This window comes from Perca fluviatilis, chromosome 20, assembly GCF_010015445.1.
Source record: "Perca fluviatilis chromosome 20, GENO_Pfluv_1.0, whole genome shotgun sequence".
NCBI classification, from domain to species: Eukaryota; Metazoa; Chordata; class Actinopteri; order Perciformes; family Percidae; genus Perca; species Perca fluviatilis.
In genome coordinates, this window is record NC_053131.1 from 2919556 (window position 1) to 2934515 (window position 14960).

Consider the following 14960-nt stretch of genomic DNA (forward strand, 5'->3'; position numbering starts at 1 on the left):
ATTACATGAAACTTAGAATGTGTGGTCTACATGCGATATATACTCTAGCCACGCCCATCTACACAGACCACGCCCCCTTTAATAACTAATGACCCATTTCTTGTAAACTATTGCGTGAGGCATCACTGAACTCTGCAGAGAGTTCCCTTTTCATTGGTTACGATTTGCAGTGTCTGAGTGTCACGCAAATGCACGGCCGCAAGGAGCGGCATCCGCCAGTACCCCCCCCGATGTGCTGGGAGGGGCCAGGGCCCGTTCATCGCTGCTTGCAGCTTTAATTATATTTTGTATTGACTTGGTGTGCGGGTACGATCTCCCAGGAGAAGTGTGCAACGCTTTACGGCACTGCGCCTGATTTTGGTGAAACTGGATCATATTTCACGGAGAAAATGTTCTGTTTTGCTCCGGCTGCTCTGCCTCCACTCTCGGTGATTCCCGGAGTTTCCTGATGAACAGAAAGCTGTGGTTCTTGCTAAAGCAACAGTCATTTGTCAAGTTGACAGAGGAAGCTCAGAAGCAAAAAGGAAAGAGTGATTGATGCAAGAGGCTGTCGGACAAGAGTAAATCTCAGACCGGCTTTTAGTCCTTGGTGAGAGCTTTGTGAAATAACAGGCTGCAGACAGGCGGCGAGCTGGCCGTCTTGGTGTTGGACTAGTGAGTAAGATTAGCTTCTTGCTATGTCTTGTGTTGTTGCACTTGCTTGATGTTTGCTGTGTTACGGTACAGATCCATTTCGTCCGACACGACTGAAGAGTGGTGTTGCGATGTCATACAGCCATGGTTGATGCTCCACGCCCCTGACCAGCAGCTGATTGGATGAACGCGTGTCATGGTGTCTTGCTGAGAATACGATCTCGTATTTTACAAAAATAGTTCACCGAAACGTGACAGGATGAGTAGGGAAAACTGTGGTAATTGTAGCCTATATGTGGCTGTGTGTGTGTGTGTGTGTGTGTGTGTGTGTCTCTCTCTCTGTCCGTCCGTCTCTCTCTCTCCATGTCTGATTGCGTGTCTCGCTGTGAGAAGTCCAGACAGCCAAAATCACCGTAAACCTGGCTCTTTTATTTTGAAATGTTTTATTTTGGTTAAATATCTGGCTGCACTGTGGTCTTCCTGTATGGGATTACCTGACTGGCTTGACACATATGCTCGCGTATCGCGTAAAAAAAAAAATAGAGGAGACGCTGAAACATAGGCACCGAAATAAAAATCGCTGCGCTACGCTTACTCCTGCGGTGTGTTCCCGGTGTTAGCAAAATGATGGACTAGTTTTTTATCATAAGTTATGTAATCATAACAAATGCATGTCTAAAGCTGTCCATATTTACGACAACGTGTACAGGTGAATTACACTTTAAAGCTGGAGGGGCGCTAAATCGAAGAAAAAAATAACCAGTTCAACTGCAAATGCTTGTTAATTTTTACTGAAGCAGATATTTGACTGCAGGACCTTTGCTTGTAATGCCATACTTTTCCATTATGGTATTACTCCATTTATTTAGGCAAAGGTCTTGAATGCTTTTTCTATACTGCCTATACAGTAGCAGAGGTTGCATAATTCACTGTTTGCGTGCATGCATTATGAAGTGCCATGCCCTTACGTGTTCAAAAATAATAAACCATTGGCTCGGAAAGCAAACCCACAACCACTTTCATCATGAAGTAGAATGGAGGAATTTGTCTTGTAAATGCATACGGACAGCTTACAGGCATATAGAGCACAGGGGGAAACTACAGGACACGTAAATAAGAGGTTTTTCTTTTCACGGTTAGTAAGGATGCTGCTACGGTTCCTCACAAGAATGCAAAACGGCTTGATTTATCGGACTGGAGCACAATGGAAGTGGAAATAAAAAAAAAAACGTAAAAGACCTGGGCTAAAAATAACAGGGGATGAGAAGTGGTGCATGCACCTCTAAAGTGAATTCTAAAATGAGATTTTGACCAGTGGTTCCACACCGAGGAACGACTAGCACTGAATTTACAGAGTGGTTTGTCCTTCTACAGACAGACAGACAGACAGACAGACACATATAGGACGCTTGATCAGCACACATGCACTGATTAATTGTTCATACTTACACCTTTCTTTTATATTTAGTAGTGTTGGTACCCTTTGTGCTATTCAGGGTGTTCTTACAAATCAGGCTTGGATGTTTAAGGAAAGGGGGAGTAGGAGAGTTCAGGTAACATTTCTGGGAATTTGGTGGTTTAATGACATGAGGAGTTTACATTCTGCAATTACACCCATAACACACACATCATCATCATCATCATCATCATCATCATTATTATTATTATTATTATTAGTTGGGTGCCAGACCTATCTCCACAGCGCCGTGTCAGTGATAGATTAAGGGTTGGCTACACCGCCTAGCTATTCTGGGGTAGAAAAAAAAACGCTCTGGCTTGTTTGCATTTCTTTAAACCAATCACAGAGCAGAGATAGCAAGAGGCTTTCCAGCAATGTACATCCATTGAGCCAGACGAGTAGGCAGATAGGGATTTTTTTAGACTGAATATCTTTGACAAAATAAATTTGACTCTTTGTATGCCAAAGAAACCACAGTATCAACAACAATATAATTCAACATATCAATAAATGAACAAAATGTGAAATGTTGAGATTGAAAAAGAAAATACTCTGGTTGGTGGATATTCAAAACCTTCTTGGGTGGATGGGATGTACTGGGGGAACTCGGACCTCAGTATTTCTAAAATCCTGCCTAAATGGACTGGAACTAAAGGTGCAACAATGGATCTTTTTTGTGGTTTGGACCAAGGAAAATAAAAACTAATTCACCAAATAATGGCAACTTTGCTGTCTAATGCCGCTTTTTGATGGGACTGTTCCGAAACAGGTAGCCAAAGATGCTTTAGCCCAAAGCAGTCTGATCCAGCAAGCCAGGTGCCTGTTTGACATGTGATTTTCAAGCAGAGCGCAAACAGGAGCAGTATAACATTTATACAAATGCTGAACGTGGTCCTGCTGCGCGCCCTGCTATGCCCTGTTACACCTGCTACGCTCTGCAGTGCCCTGCTACGTCCTGCTGTGTCCTACTATGCCATGCTACGCCCTGCAGTGCTCTGCTACGTCCTGTGACGCCCTGCTATACCCTGCTATGTCCTACTACGCCCTGCAGTGCCCTGCTACACCCTGCGGTTTCCTGCTACGTCCTGTAACACCCTGCAGTGCCCTGCTATGCCATGAACTACTACAACTACTATTTCTAGTCACTGTTCCATTATCTTTATTGTGACTATTTTTTGCCACTGTTCATCACACCCCCCAACCAGCACCGTCAGAAACCGCCGACCAAGATCCTGGGTCTGTCCCATGTTTCTCCCTAAAAGGGAGTTTTCCTTACCACTGTCGCACTAAATGCTTGTTCTTGGGGGAATTACTGGAATTGTTGGGTCTTTGTAAATTATGTGTGGTCTAGACCTACTCTATCTGTAAAGTGTCTTGAGATAACTCTTGTTATGAATTGATACTATAAATAAAAAGTAATTGCGAAGTCCAATAAATAGCAATATCATTTTCATTTGGTGTCAATCTAAACCAGTTTCCTTTGAGATTCTCAAATGACATTTTTAGAAAGATACAGTCACCTTCTTGAATACAATGTTCTAAAAAGCCAGGTTCAATACTTCCATAGTGTAAATAGTGTCCACCTTTCAGTCATTTTAAGGTCATTATTATGCCCAACTACAACTGTACCAAGAGAAATCATAGATATCATCAGCTAGAATGTTTCAGATGGATGCGTGAGGCGCCGGTGTTCTCGCCTCAGTACTCAGATTCGGATCATTCGGAACTGCCTGTGGAGGTTTTACAGGTGCTGACAGAGCAAACAGTGAACACTGCTGCTCTGCAAGAAAAGAAATACAGCAACACAACAGTTCTGCTTCTGCCACATGATTAGCTCTGCCCCCATTTCTTTTCTTTCTGCTTTTCTACACTCACAATGCTGACTTTAGTTACTGTGCCTGCTCTGCTGCCAGAGGCCATGCATGCAATAACCACAACCAGGGGCCATGCACGCAGCAAATATTCAACCTAAAATGTTCACACCTGGGCACCTGTTAAATCTGGGAACTGGGGAAAGATGACGGCCAAATGTCTTACAACACTGAATACAGTGCACATTAAGAATAGTAAATTGATGGGGTCATTTTAGGTAAAACAGGGGCACGAACACGCAGGGTCACAGGGTGCAGATAATACATTTAAAATCGACTTGGCTATTTTTAAGCTGAGGATGGACATCTTTAGCAGATCCCTCTCCTGCTCAGCTGATGCTGACGTGTTGTGGCGTGCCGAGCCGCAGGAGCAGCCAGAGATGAAGCGGAGAGCAAAGTTTCGGTCAGCAGCACGAGCCGACTCAACTGGCAACGCTTGCAGCAGCGAATCTCCCTTTCCTCACCATCGGCCTCTCCCATCCCTCTAATCAGCAGGCGGGTTAAACTGCAGCAGCTCGCCGCTCTGTGACACAGCAGGCCAACGCTGCATCCTCTCGGTGGCCTCTAACGAGGGTACTGTACTGAAATACGCTGCAGTGGCTTCAGTCTGGCTGGCAGCATGTCAGTCAAACCTCCAACGGCAAAGGGCAGCTTTGTTACCAACGTGATTTTGTTTTAAGAGGTCCCTCCGTTACTGGCTATATAATAACCCACATTTATTAGTGCTGAAGCCTTTCATTTTTAACATTATTTTGTTTAAAAATGTTTGAGACTCTCACAAGAAATTAATCCGAAGCCACACTGGGAACTGAAACTGCCCTCACCAATATTTGACCACAAACTGCTTTGTTCCAAAAAAGAAGGCGTGTGATCCTTCATGTGGGTGAATCTGCGAGACATTCTCATTTCATCGAGCAGCTTTTGTACTTTAGTTAGTCTGACTGAACGGGGGCTCTCAACTGGCTGACCTCTGGTGGTTTTTTGTTCCAAACACTGATGATTAGAAAACTGAATCTGAAGTTTGTCACATCATCAGCCGAAGCAGCAGCTAACTGGCAAAGACGGCGACGCACTGATGTGACAATATGAGTTCCACTCAAGTTCTAATTGCATGTTCAGCCCATGTTATTCATGTTATTCATGTGTCGCCGAGCACACATAATGAATAAACAAATCACACGACCACTCTGAGCAGGTCTCTGCAGCAGGGGGGAGGAAGTCACCGCATGTGTGCACACGTGTTTACACGTGTCTGTGTGTGTGTGTGTGTGTGTGTGTGTGTGTGTGTGTGTGTGTACATTAAAAAGGGGGGGGAAGGGTGAAGGGTGAGGGATGCCTGTCAAAGGGCAACCACACCCGCTCAGCGGCGCCGAGAGCAACTCCCCGGGCAGGAAGCTGACACTGTGCATCAGTCAGGGCACAGGAGGAGGACACCGTCACCCACATCTCCCGTGATCCCTGACAGCATCCCAACCTCCTCCAACTCAACCCGACAGCCCGACACGTTCCCGCATTGCAGGGAGACAAGACTCGACTCGCTCTTTTTTCATCCAGCCGCAGCTCGGGATGAAATTAAGAGGGAGGAAGAAAAGATTTGAACCGAGCAAATAAAAATTCCGAGACTTTTGAGTGGGAGAGAAAGGACTGAAGGGGAAGAAGGAAGAAGGAAGAGGGTGAGGAAAAGGTGAATGGAGTACAATGAGGTGGAGGAAGAGGAAGAGAGGTTTAGGAAGAAGGAGGGAGAGGAGGACGATTAACAGAAGAAAAGAATGAAGGAGAAGGACAGTGACAAATAAAAAAAAAGATTACTAACCAGAAAAAAAACACTAAAAAAGAATGACAGTTACATTTTAAAGTGCAGTTTTCTGCTGATATTTTCTTCCAACTAACACAAAAAATATCTGAGTGGCTTTAGTGATATGTCACAGCATTTCGCAATGCATTTATTGCGTCATTTGAGAGAGATATATATATATATATACACACACACACATATACACACACACACATATATATATATATATATATATATATATATATATATATATATATATATATATATATATATATACATACATACACACACTCACCTAAAGGATTATTAGGAACACCTGTTCAATTTCACGTTAACGAAATTATCTAATCAACCAATCACACGGCAGCTGCTTCAATGCATTTAGGGGTGTCGTCCAGGTCTAGACAATCTCCTGAACTCCAAACTGAATGTCAGAATGGGAAAGAAAGGTGATCTAAGCAACTTTGAGCTAGGGCTGTGCAATTAATTGAATTTCGATTTCGGCTCCCAACGATCACCAAAATAGTATAATCGAGAAAAAACGATTATTTTGCCATGTTCTGTTTCGCAAGAACACACTTATTTTGTCTTGTGTTCTGAATGACACGCGCATGCGCACATCCGCACGCACACATCGGCCCCTCCCGAAGCCAGTCAGGGAGGCCAGTCGTGTGCATATCATCCGCTGGAATTTAAAAACTCAGCGCGAGTAAAGATAGCAGCAGCGTTTGGCAAACAACTCAGTTGTCTGGGAACAGCTAACGTTAGCTAACCCTGGTCCCTCTACCTTTGCCCCCTCGCTGTAGTCATTGACATATATAAAAGGCTGTAGTAGACGTTGTATTCTCCCGACACGCTGTATTCACTTACTGTTTAAAACTTTTTCCAGCTTAGTGGGGGTGCATAGACATACTGCTAAAAACCAACATGAAAAAACAGAGTAATGTTCCCTCAGCATTTAGTTTTGTTGTTAACCTGTATGTAAATGAGCAGGGACGTTAAATCACCTGTTTCACATAATGTTACTCTAAGGTACCGTCTATGTGCTGGATTTTTCCTAAGGTTAGCTAGCAAATAATCCCACTGACGGCGACATTATTGTTGATATTTTGGCACAATGTAATGCCAGTAGTAGTGGTCATAGTGAGTGAACATGTGATGTGAGATGCTCATTGTGTTATGTCTGTGGAGCTGGTCATTAGCTGTGTAACGTTGTGTGATATCTGTAACAGTAGTAAAACAGTTTTTATTCTGATCCAAAGACTCTTTCTGTGAGATAAAGGACACTAACAGATTATACCCTGGACACTATCCATTATATCCAAATGTTAATGAGTAATCGTGTTAAATAATCGTGATTTCAATATTGACAAAAATAACCATGATTATTATTTTTTCCATAATCGAGCAGCCCTACTTTGAGCGTGGCATGGTTGTTGGTGCCAGACGGGCTGGTCTGAGTATTTCCCAATCTGCTCAGTTACTGGGATTCTCACCCACAACCATTCTTACCATTTCTAGGGTTTACAAATGAGGCTACAATTTGCACAAGCGCACCAAAATTGGACAGTTGAAGACGGTAAAAATGTGTTTGTCTCGATTTCTGTTGAGACATTCAGATGGTAGAGTCAGAATTTGGCGTAAACAGAATGAGAACATGGATCCGTCATGCCTTGTTACCACTGGGCAGGCTGGTGGTGGTGGTGGGGGTGTAATGGTGTGGGGGATCCCTTTCAACTTCAGAACTGCCTTCATTCTTTGTGTCATTGATTCAACAAGGTGCTGGAAGCATTCTCTAGAAATGTTGGCCCATATTGATAGGATAGGATCAAAAACAGTATTAGTATGGTGTTCCTAATAATCCTTTAGGTGAGTATATTTATTAGGGGTGTGCAAAGCAGCTGGTATTTGTATCTGTATTTGTATTCGAGTAAAATTCAAAATAGGCGTAAAAATCCAGTTTTTTTGCGTTACACTTCTAATTTACGTTAAAGTGTAAGTATTCTTTAATTATATCCATTATAATAATTATGGATATGCAATATTGGTTGATGTTTTTTCCATAAATCCAGCAATGAACATGTAACAAGGAACGTCATTGAAAAGAAAATAACATAACAGCCTTTACCTCATCCATGGTTAAACCAACAACTAATAAAATACCTTTGTGAACATTATGAACCCCACCACCACCCGTCCTTGTTGGACACTGAACAGACAGAATAAAAACAAATAACACTTCAAAGAACTGTTCTTCTTCTGAAAAACTTCTTTCTAATGCACAGAATTCCAAGAACTAAACTTTATCAACCCCTGATTGGGAGATCTGGCAGAACAAAAGTTGTATTCTATATAATACTCTTATAAACTAAAAGATACAGCCCTGCTATTGTCAACTGTCTGCCAAAAAACAGACACAAATGTTTTTTTTGTTTTGTTTTATGTTTTTTAATTTTTGTTTGTTTTATGTTTTTTCGTTTTTTCATTTTTTTTTATCTTTTTTTCATTTTTTTATGTTTTTTATTTTTTTATGTTTTATGTTAACCATAACTTAACCATATTTCACTTGGAAGAAGATATCTTCTGCCAACATATTCTCAGTTAAATTTCTCCATGTTGTATTTTGTGAACACAAGCTCCTCCACATGTGAGGGGAGCAGTCTGGAGCGATGTGGGGACACAATATCTCCTGCTGTGCTAAAGATCCTCCTCGTAGGCGACGTGGGGCAGGGGGAGTACTTGTTACTGGGGGGCAGCTGATATTTCATTGCTCATGGTGAGGGCTGCACAATCATTTTGACCAGAAGGTCACTGCAGGATCTGAGGTCAGTGATTCAGTGCGTCCCTGCCTACGTTAGCTCTCAACTATCTTGAGGGAGGTCATAGCACCAGATGAGGCACATTTGCTTTGGCTTTTGGTTTAGCAAGATTGTGCATTGCCCCCAAAAGAGGGCTTTTTCCCACTGGTCTCACTCTCGACTGAGGATGAACTGGCAGCTTCAGGTACCCCAGAAACATCATCCGCTTGGAGTTCTGCATCCACCTCTGCAGCCACATCTGCCTTGAGCCTGTCAAACTCTGATGTACTAAGTAGTGACATGGGCAAGCTCTTAAATCGGGGATCCAGTAGGGTGGCTTTAAAGTAATGACCCGAGGAGTCATCAAAGACAGCCTGGAAGCGCTGAGCCAACTGAGACTGCAATGTAGTCACCATTTTAAGTGCCTCTGGAAGAGCCTGTACATCCACATCCACATTTAAGTTTGTTAATGCAGTCTTGAGAGCCTGCACACAAGGGATAACAGAAGACAGAGAAGCCACATCCTCACACACAGTGCGTGTTGCCTCCTCAAATGGTTGTAGTATTTTCACAATGGCCTGCACTAGTTCCCATTGATGGTGTGACATTACACCTCCCAGATCCATCTCTGCACTCATGGTAGTCAGTGATCGTCTCTGCTCCAACAGCCGCTGGAGCATGTGGAAGGAGGAATTCCACCTGGTTGACACATCATGCACCAAAGTGTTCTTGGGAAGGCCAAGTTCTTCCTGGATTTTGTGAAGTTTGTTCACAGCTTTGTTTGATCTGTGTACAAACCCAGTGATCCTGCGAGCAATCAATATCACATTGGTCACTCCCCGGCACTCCTTTAGAGCAGCTGTTACCACTAGGTGTAAGTTGTGAGCCATACACCTAATGTGCACATAGTTGCCATCAGCTATTGCCTTAACCATGTTAGTGGCATTATCTGTGACAAAATACTCAACAGAAAACTTCGCTCCAACATCATCTTGCCATTGTTTCACAATGGCCTGGAGGTGATGTAAAATGTTGCTTGCTGTGTGATCTTCATTAAGAACCTCCATCTTGAGAAGTGCTGTCACACGTTTATGTTCATCTATTCCTTGTGGACTCTGTTTGCATTCTATCCAGTGGCCAGTGAGAGAAAGATATGCATTGGTGGAAAATTTGCTCGTCCAGATGTCAGACGTGCAGTGCACAAATTTCCCTTCAATTTTTGAGAGAGCTTCTTTTACTTTTGTTTTTGCATCTTGGTAAAGTTGTGGTATAACTGTGCGAGAGAAATGCCAACGAGATGGTAGTTGGTATCGAGGTGCAACCACATTGAGAAGCTTGCGAAAACCTTTATTCTCCACTACTGAGTAGGGCATCATCAGGTCAAGGCAAATCATTTCTCCCACTGTGTTTGTTATTTGCTTTGCAGTGGGGTGGTTGGGTGGATAAGCCTGTTTTGCATTAAATGCAGCTAATATAGGTGATTGAAACTGACTTGCAGGGGCAGAACATGGCTGTGATGATGATTTGGTGCTGGTGGGGGGATTTGTGCTTGTGGGGGGTTTGGCAGACAGTACCAGGAGAGGATGCTTTAAGTGCATGTGATTATGCATAGCAGATGTTGACAGATGTTTGATATCTCTGCCTCTGCTGATTTGACTCATCACTTTGGTTTTATCTGCAGCACTGACGGTAAAATGCTTCCACACAGAACTTGAGCAAGTTTTTTTGGCTGGTGGAGGACCAAGAGATGGCTCAGCAGCAGCCACACTCTTTTCTATGTGGTTGCCCAAATCCATGTGGGGAGTTTCAGCTAAGAGTGACGGAAGCTATGCTAAGGTTAACTAGCCTAGCCTATAGCCTACATTTTGCTGTCTGCAAAAGACCGAGTAACAAAAACGTACCATATAACTCCCACAAGTGCATACAATTCGACACAACTACACAAGCATTTTTTTAAACCTTTTTAACCGAACGTTAATGTTACTCTGTCAACAGCCTATTGTCTAAATGACCGAGCTAACAGAGCTACGTAAACAGAGCGAACATAAGAGCACCCGACTGCAGACGTCAATAACGCAGCGTAACGGAATAATCTCCCGATCAAACTCCGCTTCCCGAAAGTTATAAACTGCCTCCGGAACCCAGTTAATGTACAAACAAATCTATTCAATAAAAATAGTGATGCAGTTAAGGGTTGTTTCGCTCCGCCGAGCCCTCTCTGTTGCTGTGTGGAGCAGCCTGTGTCAGTCACCTCTTTTACTCTTTTCCCCGACTCCTGAACGTCACTCACTCACTCACTCATTCGGGCATGCACTGCGGATGAGGAAACGCAGCTTTTTGATATAAAGTTTTTCTTGTTCCCGAATACAAATATTTTTTAAAGTATTTGTTCGAAATAAGTATTCGTAAAAACCACATTATTTGTGCCTTTCCGAATACCGTATTCGGGTTCGGCTCCACCCCTAATATATAACAGTTAGCATGCTAACAGCAGCATGCTAACACGCTCACAATAACAATATCTTGATGTAGATAGGTATCTGTGGTGGAAGAAGTATTCATATACTTTACTTAAGTAAAAGTACTAATACCATACTGTAAAAGTACACCGTTAGAAGTAGAGTCCTGCATTGAAAATGTTACTTAAGTAAAATTATTTAAGAATTATCAGAAGAAAATTCTCCCATTGTAGAAAGAGTAAAGGATCCAACCAGTTGTGTCTTTAATGGTCTCATCATCTCAGCGTGACTTGTAGCCGTTATATAGTCGGCTAGTTTACTTTAGAATCAAACATCAGATTTTATAAACTCCATGTGTTCTGTGTGCAGAAATCTGAATGTGTAAAGTAACTAGTAACTAAAACTGGAACAGATGAATTTAGTGGAGTAACTAAGTAACTAGTAACTAAAGCTGGAACGGATGAATGTAGCGGAGTAACTAAAGTAACTAGTAACTAAAGCTGTAACAGATGAATGTAGTGGAGTAACTAAAGTAACTAGTAACCAAAGCTGTAACAGATGAATGTAGCGGAGTAACAAATTATAAAAAAAAAAATAAAAATAATATTTTTTTTAGTTAAAAAAAAAATAAATAAAAAATTAAAATAAAATTTTGTTTTTAATTAAATAAATTTTTAAAAAAATTTTTTAAAGATTTATTTATTTTATTAATAAAAAAAAAATTAAAAAAAGCTGTAAAATAATGTTGGAGTAACTAAAGTAACTAGTAACTAAAGCTGTAACAGATGAATGTAGTGGAGTAACTAAAGTAACCAGTAACTAAAGCTGTAACGGATGAATGCTGCGGAGTAACTAAAGTAACTAGTAACTAAAGCTGTAACGGATGAATGTAGCGGAGTAACTAAAGTAACTAGTAACTAAAGCTGGAACAGATGAATGTAGCGGAGTAACTAAAGTAACTAGTAACTAAAGCTGGAACAGATGAATGTAGTGGAGTAACTAAAGTAACCAGTAACTAAAGCTGTAACAGATGAATGTAGCGGAGTAACTAAAGTAACTAGTAACTAAAGCTGGAACAGATGAATGTAGCGGAGTAACTAAAGTAACTAGTAACTAAAGCTGGAACAGATGAATGTAGCGGAGTAACTAAAGTAACTAGTAACTAAAGCTGGAACAGATGAATGTAGCGGAGTAACTAAAGTAACCAGTAACTAAAGCTGTAACAGATGAATGTAGCGGAGTAACTAAAGTAACCAGTAACTAAAGCTGGAACAGGTGAATGTAGTGGAGTAACTAAAGTAACTAGTAACTAAAGCTGTAACAGATGAATGTAGTGGAGTAACTATAGTAACTAGTAACTAAAGCTGTAACAGATGAATGTAGTGGAGTAACTAAAGTAACTAGTAACTAAAGCTGTAACAGATGAATGTAGTGGAGTAAAAAGTCCAATATTTCTCTCTGAAATGTAGCGGAGTAGAAGTAGAAAGTGGCATGAAGAGAAAAGACTCAAGTAAAGTACAAGTACCTCAACATTTGGACTGAAGTACAGTACTGGAGTAAGTAGGTATAATGTTGGGATAATGGTTAGGATGTCGACCATTTTAGTTTAGCGTGTTAGCAAGTACAGCTGAAAGAGGGGGAGGAGAAGACAGAAAAAGAAAAGGAGATAAGAGGAAGGTCTGTAACATGTTTTAATAACCATCCCTAATAAATGGTAAATTAATAGTTATTAGAAATAAGTTAGAAATCATTTACTGTTAACTAACAACAAAATTATAATTAATGTTTACCAATTCTTAGTCATGCTATAATTTATGTCATTTTATCTGTTTATTGTTACTCACATCATGACATTTATATATTATATTAAGATCCTGTTAATGATTAACAAATTGTTTATAAACCGTCAATAAACATTATGTGCAGGGTTTCCCGCAGCACTCTGCAGCTACGGCAGCCGCCTAACCGGCAATTTCCACTGGATGCGGAACATCTGCGGAACGTCTGCGGAACGTCTGCGCAACGTCTGCGGAGTCATTAGGTTTCCATTAAAGTCAGTGTGTGTATTTCCACAGACTGCAGAACGTCTGCGTCCAGACTCCGTCCCAGTCCCGTCAGTCCGCAGCCCTCCGGAGCAGATACGCAGAGCTTCTATTTTTGACGGACGACGGAGAGCTCCGCAGCAATTCAGCACACGGCAGAAAGTGCGGGACAGGAAGTCGAGCACAGAAACAAAATAAAATACACCGTGCTCACGGCGGATCATGTTTCCCTGCACTACACCTTGAAAACACAGCTCAGAGCTGTTTCCCCTCTACTCCTCTGGATGGAAACTAACTGTTGTTGGTTTTGTGGTTCTATTCTATGTGAATTCGCGAGAACTTGTGGGTCCTCGTGACTACAGCTGTCAGTCACGGCCGCAGCCGTTCCGCAACAAATCCGGACCCGGTGGGTATTGACGGACGGCGGAGCACGCAGCAGACACGCAGCGGAGCCGGTCCGCAGCTGTTACGCATCCAGTGGAAATCCCCGGTAAGCAACACGCGCCTGCCGCCTTAACTACGTCATCAAAAACATGTTACTCTGTCCTGTTTTTCCCTTTCATTCCAAACCACACGGCTGACAACCTGCAGATGGAGGCGGTGGACACAGGCTCGGACAGAAACGCCACGGGCTGCTGTGGACTTGTCTCACAAGTGGTTTCAGGAAAGTGGCTGCGTGTGTCCGACAACGCACAGAGCATTAACCGGTACAAGCCTACAGCTGGCCGCGGGCACGGAGTGCCGAAAGTATGTCAGAGCCTCCTGGACGGTGAACTGAGACTCCGTTACCTGCTTGTCGGTCAATGGATTATGATCGGTTAACATTTCATTGTTCTATCTTTTGGAAGGCTGGCTGCCAAAAATCGCCACTTACTAGCTAATGAATTAGCCTGAGGTAGACGCTAGCTCTCAGTAAACAGAAGTGACATGGCGGCTGGCGTCTGGTGTGTGTGTGCCAGTGTTTGTGTACGTGCATGTGTCATCCCGCCCCCTGTGAAGCGCCGACATGCAGACAGCATTTTCTCGCCATGTGGCAGATACCCACATAGATATAGGTATAGATAGATATAATTTATTAATTATATATTATTTAAATTTAATATTTAGTGTTTAATAAACAATTGTTAAATGTAGTACAGAGTCTGTAGTCTATCGCACAAACAAGCCCCCCCTGGCAGATGGCAACTAACTGTCACATTACCATTTATTAGTGATGGTTATTAAAGGGTCTATTTTTTTTTTCAACAATGCGCTCTTTAACATGAGGTTGACACAATACAGCACTACTACTTTAAGTTTAAATTACTATACAATTTAATACGTATTATAAAGGTTTTATCATTATTTTATCATTTTAATTAATAAAGCTTTCTCATTTGATGTTTATGTTCTAATTATCTGACCTTGTTCTTTGACTTTAGTGTTTCTGATGGCATGCTTTCTACTTTATTGCTGTTTATTTATTGATTCTGTATTGTGTAATCCTTAAGCGTTTTGAAAAGCTTTTTTTTTTTCTCTCAAACTTCGTCAGAGCCTATAGGATTATAATAATGATAATAATAACTTTTATTCATATAGATGACGAGAGGAAGAACAAGAGGTTGGAGGAGGAGGATGAAGAAACTATTTTATGTCCCAACTGGCATTACATTACATGCTGAGGCATCCAGCCATGTACTCATTTGATTCCCACTCAGAAATGTAGTCAGATGTCATCCCCCCCCCGTACAGCTCCCTCTCTCCTCTCACACTGTACTATGTGCTCTCTAATAAAACAGAGACACCATGGAAATCATCTTCTCCGGTGGCTCGGTACACTCAGCTGCACATCATGTACTGGGAACATCATCTTTTCAAAATCTATCAAAGACACATCATCCAGCACGGCTCTATCCCTTCTTTT

At 41.9% G+C, this 14960-nt stretch overlaps 1 protein-coding gene across 1 annotated transcript in view; it reads right to left on the minus strand.

The window, feature by feature from the left end:
• Positions 1–14960, minus strand: part of kcnh5b (potassium voltage-gated channel, subfamily H (eag-related), member 5b) — a 265385-nt gene that overhangs the window by 220029 nt on the left and 30396 nt on the right. The window lies entirely within an intron of this gene.